The following is a 12,593-nucleotide window of genomic DNA, read 5'->3' on the forward strand; positions in this document are numbered from 1 at the left end:
GGAGTCGTCCATATCAAATCCGACACCCTGCCCGAGGGAGAAATCGCTAAAGGCATTGTGGTGTACAGATTTGCGGCATTACTGGGCATTACTAGGCATTACTAGGCATTACTAGGCATTTTTGGCCATTAGCTTGGGCATTGGGCCTTGCTGGGGCATTATGAAGATAAAATAAGATACAACAAGATAATAAGATAAAGTAATGTACACCAGCGCTCACTAATGCCCAGTGAGCATTACTTTATCTTATTATCTTAATTTATCTTATTTTATCTTTATAATGCCCAGTAATACCACGAATCCCTCGTTCATACGTCTTTTTTGGATCTTTATGTATCTCATAAGTTAATGAAAAAATCAGCTATGTTGAAACATACATTAAGATGTCAATTAGCGATATCAATATCTATCAGCTATTAATAATTACGAGATTTGCGTATGGCGTCGAGACGTAATTTTGCAAAAAGAAAGTTAATTACTTGGAGGAACGTGGAGTACGAGCGCGGAGCAATGGAGGGTCAACGACAACGATCCGCTTCCTTTTTACATCAGCGCCGGGATTTACGAACGTCAAGCTCGTAATTTCTCGTGCTTCTTGCGGTCGCTTGGCCCTTAAGTGCATCCGGCTGCTTGTCGACAAAGTCACTGTGCGCGATTTGTGACTTTGGCAAATCGAGTAAAATGGGGTCGAAAACATAGCTCGATTTTGGATAACAAATTGTGTCAATCGCAATCAGGCCAATTGTTCTAATTTTTAAAATAATTTCAGTTAACAACGCACAGCGAAAAGTACGTGCAAAAATAATGAAATGTATTTACGTGTCACTATTAAAGTTTGATGTCTCTCCCTATACTCGTCCTATACTCCATCAACGTTCTGATGATGTGTTGTCCACGAAGGACATCGCGATAGAAGTTACCGAGACTGATAATGCGAGCGACAACTTTGATTTCACTGCGACGTTCGTAAATCCAAGCACAACCTACGGAGATAAAACTCAATTTTGCAAATTAAAAGCGTATCTCGCGTCTCGTCAAACGCAAACAGTTATACTTTCGCCAAGTCGATTGTTGCACCGTTAATCTCGCGCGTTCTCTCATTTCCTCTCTTCGTTTGTCGAAAAATCCGGTCAAATTCGCCGTGGGTCTTTTCTTCGTCGCACAAAAGCGCGTATTCGTGCGCACTCGGGAAGAGGCGCGCGCGTGCGATTAAGCCGGAGAGAGAAACCGTGTGTAAATCGAAAGGCGCGGAGAAACAGAGAGAGAGAGAAAGAGAGAGAAAAAGAGAGACGAGGAGACAGAGCGGCAGGTTCCTCTCGAGCGAGCCGGAGGAAGACAGCGAGAGCGAGAGAAGGAAGGCTTCGACCTCGCATGCTCCTCACTCGCGCGGCTTTACCGGAGTAAAGTGCTCCTTGACCGCTCGATCCCGAGGCTCTCGCGAGATCGTCCTCGGGAGATCGCGATCTCTTTCCTCCTCGATCGTGCCTCCGAGCCCGTGTTCTTCAGTCATTAAATCCGGTATAATCACAGCGAGGATTCCCCTCTCTGTCGTTATGCGAGAGTCAACTTACGTTACTTGCGTTACTTATCGTAATTTCATGAACGCGGGAGTCCTCTTCGCGAGTCTGTACGTAATATCGGAATCTAGCATCTGGCTTCGTTTTGTCTTAGACAATTGTAAGAAAGTGTAAACAGAGGCGAGCAGGTCTCTCTGTTGTCCGCGCCTCTAGTCGCAAATTGCTTATCGTCTTACATCGTACTCCGATCGAGAGTACTTTATTGTTAATACTCATTTATGTACAGTGATGGACGGAATGGTTACGACTCTTTTTTCCAATGAGTTCAGAAACGTGCGTTTAGATTCAGAGTTCCAAAATCCTCTCCGAAGAATATTTTACTCGATGGCCATTTCGGAGATTAATTAAAAACTCATTTAAAAAAAGTATTGCGACCATTCTGTCCACCACTGTACATAAATGAGGATTAACAATGAAGTACTATCTATCGGAGTACGATGTAAGACGAATAACAATTTGGAGCGTTTCCGATCTTTTCTCGAGTAAAATTCTCCCCAGAGAAAATATTTTGGAACGTAAACCTGAATATAAATGCGCGCTTCTAAACTCATTTAAAAAAAAATGTTGCAACCATTCTGTCCATCACTGTACCGGAACGGTCAATTCTCCTATAATTTCTACTTGCAGTCGTATTTAAATCTGACGTATACGTACGAGACGCGTAAAGAGAACACGGTAATTCCTTTACCGGGTCAACGTCACTTACCGTTAGGAAGAGGAAGATGAAGGTGAGGACGAAGACATTATGATTCGTATTTTCGTTGTTAAAAAGAGCTTTAATTTCTCAAAATTCACCACGGCACCTTAGATCGAGTGTATCGTCATGGGCGTATCCAGAGGGGGGCAGGGGGGGGCAGCTGCCCCCCCTAGACTCAATGAGATCCCCATTGAGATTACGAATAATATAATTAATAGATTTGCCGAGGACTCCAGAAAATTAATTTTTATATAAATAAAAAATTTTTTTTATAAGTACGTAGTTTAATTTATGCTGCATAATTCACCTACGAGTGAATCCTGTTCTGCCCCCCCCCCCTAGACAAAAATCTGGATACGCCCATGTGTATCGTCACTTATTCCGAGCCGCATTTTTCGTGCTCGCGAGGGAGACTTGCGCGGTTCCACTTTATTACGATATTACGATGTACATCCGTTCTTTCTCCTCGTAAGACGCGCTCCCGGAACCCGTAACAAAACCGATACCCTGGAATCTAAAACGAAGGCAGTTTGTGACTTCGGAAGGAAGCAGCGAATCAAAGTACAGCGATGAACAGAGAGTGGTTGCGACACTGTTTCTTTTAGTGAGTTGAGGAACGTGCATTTAGATTCAGGGTTACGTTCCAAAATCTTCTTCTCCGAGGAATATTTTACTCGGCGGCCATTCCGAAACCATTTTGAGCGTTCCGGATCTATTTCTCGAGTAAAAACTTTTCTCCTAGAAAATGTTTTGGAACATAAACCTGAATCTAAATGCGCGTCCCTAAACTCATTTTTAAAAAGGTGTTGGAGCCATTCTGCCCATCTATCACTGTACATTAGGAATCTGTGCACATATCAATACATTTACATAGATTTACACGTGTTCTACCTGTGCCTAAACTCGTGTGGGAAGGCACCAATGATTCCTAGTGTACACGCACCGGTATAAGTGCTGTCCCTATCCTTGTGAGGTGCACGCACACAACTACAGGGACTCTAGTTGTGTGCGTGCTTCTCACAAGGATAGGGACAGCATTTATGCCGGTGCGTGTACATGTCCCTTTCAGCATCGCGTTTGTTTTTCTACCTCCGTCATTCGGTTGTTTTGGTCCCGCGCGCACTGATAACTCGATCTATTCTATTACACTCTACCTGGCGAGGTCGCGAGCAGGTCGGAAGCTCGATCTTTCCCCATGTCAGGGATTACCGCGACAGCGTCGGTTCAGCGCGAGAAATATAAATAAAATAAAAACTAGCGGCGGCCGGTGCCGGCTCGCAACTGCCGAGAGGTAACTGGAAGTAAGTGGCACGAGCTGTCGCGTGCAGCCACGCCGCTATGGAACGACAACACAACACAACAGGTGCCTGCTGGCGAGGAAGGGCCCGGCGTGTATATGCGTGCGTGCGTGCTTGCGTGCGTGCGTGCGTGCATGCGTGTGTGTGTAGGCCGCAGGGATGGGAGCGAGCCGATATCGCGGCCCGGCAAGACGTGCTCCGTCGACATTCGCCGGCGTTTTAAATCGTTGAAAAATATCGCCCGCGATAATTGCACCACCTTCGCGGCTCGGCGCGAGTTATGCGTCGGATAATCGGGAGCCGTGCGGTTATCGTTACATGTCACATTGACGCCGCGCTTATTCTACGCGCGGTGTCTTTTGACAAATCCGACGGGTCCGTAGGACCGCCGTTGTCGCGGCGAATCGTAATTGCCTTCAGCCTCGAATAACGAAAACGAGACGGAAACGGACTGAGACGATTTCTCCAAAGTTAATTGATCAAGTAATTTGAAACTAGGCACGTTGCATCTTCGAGATTGTAGTATTAATAATTATTTCTTTTACAACACACAGGTCGCGTGACTGACCATTTAGTTGATTACGATTGAAATTACTGACGTATAGAATCGGATTTATTAACTAAACAATATATAAGAACCGCCAATGTGAGTCACAAGGCAAGATGTAGGTAGCTCAATTTGTAAATCTTGAATCTTTTCTGAAATTTTATTTTATTACTAAGGATTTTTATTAAGTGTCAAGTGTTTTCTTCGTTTTGTAAAACACTTTCGGTTGTACTAATAAACAAAAATTAATTTAACAGAAACTAAAAACTTAATAAATTCATAAGGCTCCGATGTGAAATCACAGTCGAAGGAATAAATGAATAAGAGCCAAGACAGGATGTTAAATGTCTAACTAATTTTAAAAACTAAAGAATTTAGATTGTGAGAGTCAAATGCGGATTTTTGTGCGTGTCAATATAAAACGTCCGGAATTTGTAATCAAGGTCCGGTTTCACCAACGTTGTTTAACTGTTAAGCGACGTTCGGTGAAACCGGGCCTTAGAATTATGTATTAAGGATACTAATATATTGACACGCACAAGAATTCGCGTTTGACTCTCCTAGTCTAAATTTCTCAGTTTTTGTTTCTAATTTCCATTTACTTGTCTATTTTTTAAAAACAATTTGATATCTTGCTATTAAAATAACTCTGGAAAGGATGATATCCATTTTATATTATCTTATTCTATGCAAATGATATATTTTCGAAATGACTTTTATTATTATTGCCATAAGCTCTTTTACCGTACGACTAATACTTAATTTCCCTCAGGTTTCTACGCGTGTGCTGTTATTATTCAAGCCAAATAACTCGTTTCGAAATCATTTCATTATGTGCTTTGCATTAGTCGACTTAAGCGGTCGAAAGCGGTCGCGCGAGATTTATCGATTAAATTGTTATCCGTTTATCGATTTCGTTTGATTAATCGATTGAGCCTCGGTGGTTTATGCCTTGATCGATTAATCGGTTCCCATCGATCGGATATACGATTAAACCAGTAATCTTTCACGTGACTCGATAGATTCAATCGGATGAATCGGCTGATTGCATTCGATAAAACTTCTTTTTTTCTTTTATTCTTCGTTTTGTCTTTGTAAAAAGCTTCAAGTTATTCGCATACAAATTTTTGTGTTTCTCAGAGAGAACGGCGAATATTTTGTTGCAAGATTCGGTCAGTACCGTGTCCACCTAAATTTGTTACTAGATACACGCAAAGAAATGGCTTAGTAATTTCAGTTAAATTTTAGCAACTATATAGTCCAAATTTCGGTAAAAGGCTAATCGTTTTGTAATTGCTAAACGTTAATTATTCAAAGTAAACCACAGTCACCGCGAGGTACAATTTTACTTACAATTAGTCGGAAAGAAACACTAACACGAGTAGCTGAGAAAGTGGCAGCTACGAGTGTTTCAAGATATAATATATTGCGCGCGTGATCCCGAGCGTGCGACTTGCAAATGTCATTTGTATCTGACAGCACTAATATTTCTCGCCGCAGCGTCTGAGCTGAAAGAGTTAATAAATCGGGGTTCGGTAGCAACGACATTCGAGCTGTCCCCGTTTCAAAGGACACATCTTAGCCGCCACGGCTGTATTCTAGCTCCGATCTTTTCACTTTATTCCTAGGCAAAAGAATAAGACATTCCGACGGCCGCAAATCGACGCGACGTGTCACGAAAGTTGATTACGCCGGAGTGAAAATCGCACTGTCCGATTGATTTCGCGATCTCGTCGGAATCACGCGCTCTTTTCTCCACTCGCACCCACGCAATACACTCGGACTGTTCGCCAGGCGGCGACAATCTTTTTTGAAAGTGCCCCGGTGCAGTTTTAAGCACGCGCAGTCGGTTGAGCAGCTGATGCCGGCGAGTCCACGCCAATTTCCCCGCTCTTCTCGCACGCGGTCCGCACGATTTCGTGAAAAGAATTGACGCTGGCGCTGTCGCGCTCGGATCTAAGCCTCATCGCGATGGCATGCCGAAACGCGATTGACGTAAACAAAGGCTGAGAGCGACACTTTCATCCCGCACTTCGCTAACCGATGACTCACGGGCCTGAAATTCGATTGAGCCGGCGACTATTTTGCACTCGTGAATCCAAGGTGAATAAAGTCGCGAGGCGCCGACACCTCGCCGTTTAACACCGGAGAGACGCGCCGTGACTTCGAGACGTCCGTTCGATTCGTATCGCATACCGTTCTCCAGAAATAAAATAAAAGAAAAAAAATTCAGGATCTCTCTATCTCCCCTTTCCCTTTTCGCTCTCTGTCTCAGGCGACAATAAATATACTCGGCGATAAATGTCTAGCAAAGAAAAAAAAACGTGCGTCCTAGAAGCGGACGCTTGCCGTTAGGCGAATGCAAATCGAGACCTCACGAATTAGAGAAGCGCTGTCGTCGAGCGGGGAATCACGTGTCGCGTCCTCGCACGTGTCTCTGCTGATCGAGCCGATTCGTAAACCCGCGGCTATATACGCGACTCGCTTTCCACCGGGTGATATCACGTGCTAAAAATCCGCCCGCCAGCCCGATCCATCCATCACGCGCCGCATAATCCGCATTCCCGGCGCCCTTCCCTCCCTTTCTTCCCGCTCGTGTCCTCGTCGCGAGGATCCGCGCTTTAATTGTCCTTACACGGAAAGAATGTTCTCTTCAAATTTATCCTGAAAATTATGATATTGTGGGACACCACGGCATTTCGAACAATTTTATGAAAGTTTTTGAACATTTTACCATACATTGCACTAGTAATTATACTTAGCATGCATTTTCCTAATAAAACGTACGGTAAAATTTCAAAAAAACTGTCATAAAATTCTTCATATTCTGCCATATTGTCCCACGGTCACGCGTGATTTTCGGGATAAACTCTCTAAAGTTTTTGGAGTAAAATTTTCACTCGAATCATGGTGTCACTGACCACTTCACTCTAAGACATAAAGTGAAGAATTTCGCTTTCATTTTTAAAGTGAAGTCGTTAGCCGAGGGGGAAAACCGCTGAGGGCATTGTGGTGTACAGATTTGCAGCATTACTAGGCATTTTTGGACATTAGTTTGGGTATTGGGCCTTGCTGGAGCACTATAAAGATAAAATAAGATAAAACAAGATAAATAAGATAAAATAAGATAATAAGATAAAGCAATACCCACTGGGCATTAGTGGGCATTGGGGTACAAGATTTTGGTCAGCGGTTTTCCCCTCGTCGTTAGCACTCCAGCATTCGCTCCAACGATTTATTTCTTACAAAGTGCACCATTTCCACAAAAATTGATTTACAAAAAAACCCCTACGTACTTCCAAAGTCAATTGTATATAGATTATAAATTTTTTTGTTTTTTGTTCCAGGACTCATACATGCCGAGAAATCCGTCCTCCCGTGGCGATGTTTTCAAAAAAGCTGTTTTCGACTACGGGCTCTGTCGCCGCCATTTTGTATGAAAATGACAATTAAAAAATTTTTTTTCGTACTTCAATATGTGTTAAATAAACCCTCTGACAAGAAATTCTATTCCGTTTGTCATACTCCCAAAATAAATTGTCAAATTTAGGTCTTTTTTCAGCCTCTAGAGTGGTTTTACCCCTTAAGTACGGTATTCCGCTACTAGATGGCCGCCGAACTCGTAAGTAAGATCACGAGAGTCCGGCATACGAGAGACCCCGTCACGGGCCGGGACGGTTCTTCCGCGACAATCAGCGGAATAAGCGAAGCTGTCACATCAGGTATAATATAAATTTTCAGTACTGGCTGCGAATATTAGAATATAGACTCTATATGCGATAATCATAGCGAACAAACAATAGGCTCTCGCCCATGAATTTTATACTGTTAACAATAATCGATTAAAGTAAAACATATATAGCACTCTTTTCAGAGTTGAAGAATCAATCCAAGTAAAGAGCGAATAGCGGCGCTCTTTCGAAAAGTGAAATTGCACTCCAGTCGGACTGGCAGTATTTTCATTGTTCCTTCGAGTGAAATCTCACTCCAAAAGAGAGATTCCACTCCAAAAAATTTAGAGAGAACTTTAAGAGAAAATTCTTCGTATACGTGTCGCGCGGAGATCCCTCGGGAGCGTGACTCGGAAAATTTCTGCGGCCGCTACCGACTAGCTTTGAATTTTAAATGTCAGCTCTTTAATTACTCATTAAATGTCAACAGCGCAAGTTGACTCAGTATCACAATATATGTAGAGCCGGCATATTTTATGACAGCCACGAATCGTCACTCTCGAGGGGGAAACCGATGACCATAATCTTGTACACCAGTGCCCACTAATACCCAGTGGGCATTACTTTATCTTATTATCTTATTTTATTTTATCTACCTTGTTTTATCTTATTTTATCTTTATAATACCCCAGCAAGGCCTAATGCCCAAACAATTCTGCCCTCAGCGGTTTCCCCCTCGGTCACTTTTTAACGAATCCACCGTTTTTGGTGGCACGTAATTGAATAGTAAAAAAAAAAATAATGATCCTTAATTGTATATTTAAAAACCGAAATAAAACCGCGAGAGTACAACATTGTGTTAAGATAACATGTTTAACTTCATTTTACGTTGAATCAACGCAAGACGACAAATACGATAGCGGACGTTACGATTTCGGTTTGAGTCATCTTCTTGAGGCGTAACACGAAAACCTTTATATTTCTAATCACCGAGGGATAAACCGCTGAGGGCATTGTGGTGTACAGATTTGCGGCATTACTTGGCATTACTAGGCATTTTTTGGGCATTAGTTTAGACATTATGACATTAGACATTAGACATAGCCTTGATGGGGCATTATAAACGGATAAAATAAGATAAACGAGATAAATAACATAAAGTAATACCCACTGGGATATTAGTATACGGGAGAGAATTTTCTCTTCAAATATACCCTAAAAGTCACGTAATCGTGGGACAACGTGGCGTTTCCAAGGATTTTCGAAATGTTACTTTGAATAAAACATTTTTTACCATTCTCCCAAATTAAACGTGATTGTTTTCATGAAAAACATTAAGAATTATTAACCGGCAGACCTGTTACATGATTTTGGTCAGCGATTTACCCCTCATCATACACGTTCCTTCCTTCCTCATTTTATATCCCGCTTTATTCCAATTTCCTCTTATCTCTCACGCCGAAAGCTGAGTATATTTTATCATATTCACTAAAAAAAAATCTTACTAACGCAGGTAGATTTCTAGGTGTCGCAATAAAAATTAAACGCGGTTTTTTTATCCGTTAGAAAATTGTTTGTAGCCTGCAAAATTTATAGCAGCAACATTCTAGCGATAATAAATATTAATCATTCGCATATATGATATAAAAATGAATTTCGGTACCGTAGCTCAAACGACCTTTGTAAGAAATCTAACTGTTTATGTGTTGTAATCGAACGTTATAATGGATGGGCGCCACAGAAAGATTTTCTTCCTAACGTTCGGCAACATAGAAATTCTGATATAAGTGTGGATAACCAATAAAAATAATCAGAGTGCAACTCTTCCGCTCGTATGTTGTGAATACAAATATCAATTATTATTAGAGGCCATAATAACGAGCATTAGTGGATGTTTGTTCAGAAAGATATCACCATTTATTTTTCAATTGTGGTAAACGTTTCGGCTATACTAAGCCTTCTTCAGTACATTACCCGCTTATATATCGGTCGCGTATACGCAGAGCATTTTACATATATCGGCAATGGATTGTTAGGCCAACTTTTTCGGAATCGGCTATGTTCATGCTGTGAAGATCTACAGCACCCGTGTTTTCCAGCACATTCTTCGTTTCTTGGCGAGAAGATAACCATTCTGTTTTCTAACGTTGACGACAAGACACATTGTACAACGAAATTTCTCACTTCTAACTTAAATTTCACATCTCTGATCTGACGACTCTTACAATTGTAGACGCTCTTGTAAGTATGTTATCTGAAGAGGACCATTATTACTGGCCGAAACGTTGTGTTTTATTATAATTATAATAATAATAAAGAATTGCCAGTCAAGTCGTATTTATACTTATTAAAATTCTTGATTTCTTGACTGGCGTCACTAAGCTGCTATTTAATAGAAATTCTGTTTCTGTTATTTGAGTCGATTAAACACAAAACATAGGCGATTTCGCAGTATTGGTTACTCATTTATATATCTTGATTATTTTTTCGTACCTAGAAAATTATTGCTGCAGTTGCAACATCATTCTTTTCAGTGACTTGTACGAGACAGGTTCCTATTATGATAGCGGGATTTCTGCTAAATTAATAGGCATCGTCCGTTGGTCCCACCATAAATTTATTGCCCTCGGAGTGAAGTCTGTTCAGTGAAAGATTCATTGTTAGATCGTGCAGAAATCGTTGCGAAAAAGAGATTTGTGAGTGAATTTGGATGTTGAAAGCCTGCTATCTCATATTAGAAGGTTATCTCTTAAGAGGGGACTTTCCTCTATCGATGCTCGTTCTTGCCACACTCTCGCACGTTGTATCGACACTTAATTTCCATCCAACTCCCTATCCCGTTTATCTTCTTTTCCGCCAAGCGTATTTTCATTGTACTTGACCACTTTTGTCCCTTCCAAGTGACTTTTCTCGTGGTTACAGTCAGTTTCTGTCCGCCGGCCCGTCCGTCAGGCCGTATCGTGTCCCAAGGCGCATCCTCGAAGATCTCGTTCCCGGAGAGAGACGCGGATACCCCCCGGCGTACGCGACAAGCGATCTCTTGCACTCACCTGCGAGTATTCCCTCGTCGACGCGCCCGCTCGCTCGCTCGCTCGCTCGTACACTTGTCGCCGTGTGCTCTCTCGCAGGTTCCCTCTCAACTGCCGTCTCGGGCCGGAGTCGCCGCGGAGTCGTGACCGCGGAGCACAGCCGGCGACGCACCTCGCCGCGGAATCGCGTAGCGACGGCGACGATGGTGATGGCGATGATGATGATGATGATGATGATGATGATGATGATGATGATGACCACGATGATGACGACGATACACCGCACTGTTCGCGACTGACAATGAGACGTAGCCGCGACCGGCAGCAGGAGCGTTTCCCTCACGCGCGCACTCGCGGCGCGAGCTCATTTGCGGCGGGCACGAGGACACGCGCGAATCCCTCCGGCCGTCTGCCGCGGAGGCTGCGGCAGCGGCGTGCGGTCCAGAGCCGTGTGCGTGCGCGTCCGTCTCCACCACCGCGAGCACCGTCCAACCTGTAGTGTCGCGTACGCGGCGCGAGCTCTACTACGAACCTCAATGATTCCGCGTCAGCTGCTCGTCGCAGCTGCACTGAAGTTCCGTTGCGACTTCCACCACGCCGTGTCCGCGCGGAGTAACAAAGATCGCGCGCGGCCGCCGAGAGAGAAAGAGAGAGAGAGAGAGAGAGAAAATGAGCCGGGCCGGGGAAGGGAGGAAGACGTAAGCTGGCGGTGGCTGTGTCGACGGTGGAGGTGGCAGTGGTCGCGGAGGAGGAGGAGGACGTCGCGGCGACGGCGGCGGAGAGTGGTCTTCCTCGCGCGAGAGACGGCGGAGGAATCGGGCGCCGAGGGAGGAGAGCGCGGGAGGGCGCGTGCACGTGCGACGCGAGATCCGCGGAATACGAATAGAGACGATTGTCGCAGGTGGGACGAGTCCGGAAGAGGAAAAAAAAAGAGGAGATATTCGTCAAACGTTAGATATGTTTGTCTTCAGCCGCTTTTGCCGCGCAAACTTCCACGTGCGGCAAAATTTCTTGTAACCTCAGTCATCCGAATTTCCAGAAAGATGTCTCTTTCCCGTTCCAGAAATCACGAGAGTTGTTAGAAATGCGATTAGATACGCGCCGATTGATCACGCGGGCGAGTAAAAGATTCGTTTTTATCGGACGTTAATATTTTAATTGCGAGTTTACGTAATTAAACGCGTGTCAATATATCGTGAAGGGAAATTAAGCTCGCACGTGAAGATTATCTTATTCTTTACTCTTTAATAATTGATTCAAAAAATTAAGTAAACTTTTGGGCCTTGGGCCCAATTCGTTCTGTCTCTTTCCAACTGTTAGTTTAGAAAGAGACAGACGTGATTAAGCTAAGCTTAAAGTTAAGCAACGTTGGTGAAACCGGGCCTTTCTTACGCCCGTTTCAATACCAATGCAGATTAACTTTAATCTCGGTTGAAATTACTTCTTATCTTTTTCTAATCTGTAAAACTACAAAACGTTGAACCGAGATTGAAGTAAGAAACGGGCATTGGTACAATTTCTTATTAGTAAGACAATAATAAAAATTTCATCGTAATACATAAAAGTAAAGACAAAAAGTTGTCACATCAAGTTGCATAAAGGAAAATAAATTGAAATACAAGCGTTAAATTAAGTACATAAGAACGTACGTCAACAAAATATCAATGTAGAGAAAACGCGTGGAAACGGATATGTTTACAGCACGACATTAAACTAGAGGTTGCGAGCAACGGAAGGCAGATACGCGTGTATGATGTATTGCCAAGTTTAAATT

At 43.2% G+C, this 12,593-nt stretch overlaps 1 protein-coding gene across 1 annotated transcript in view; it reads right to left on the reverse strand.

The window, feature by feature from the left end:
• Positions 1–11,089, reverse strand: part of LOC105559057 (BMP-binding endothelial regulator protein) — a 57,538-nt gene extending 46,449 nt beyond the window's left edge. The window contains exon 1 of the mRNA XM_012007070.1: positions 10,841–11,089. The gene's annotated coding sequence lies outside the window, so the exon portion shown is untranslated. The remainder of the gene's footprint in view (positions 1–10,840) is intronic.
• Between the last annotated feature and the right edge of the window lie 1,504 nt (positions 11,090–12,593).

The sequence above is a fragment of the Vollenhovia emeryi genome, unplaced genomic scaffold, assembly GCF_000949405.1.
Source record: "Vollenhovia emeryi isolate VEMERY1.0 unplaced genomic scaffold, V.emery_V1.0 DF939292.1, whole genome shotgun sequence".
In the NCBI taxonomy this organism is placed as follows: domain Eukaryota; kingdom Metazoa; phylum Arthropoda; class Insecta; order Hymenoptera; family Formicidae; genus Vollenhovia; species Vollenhovia emeryi.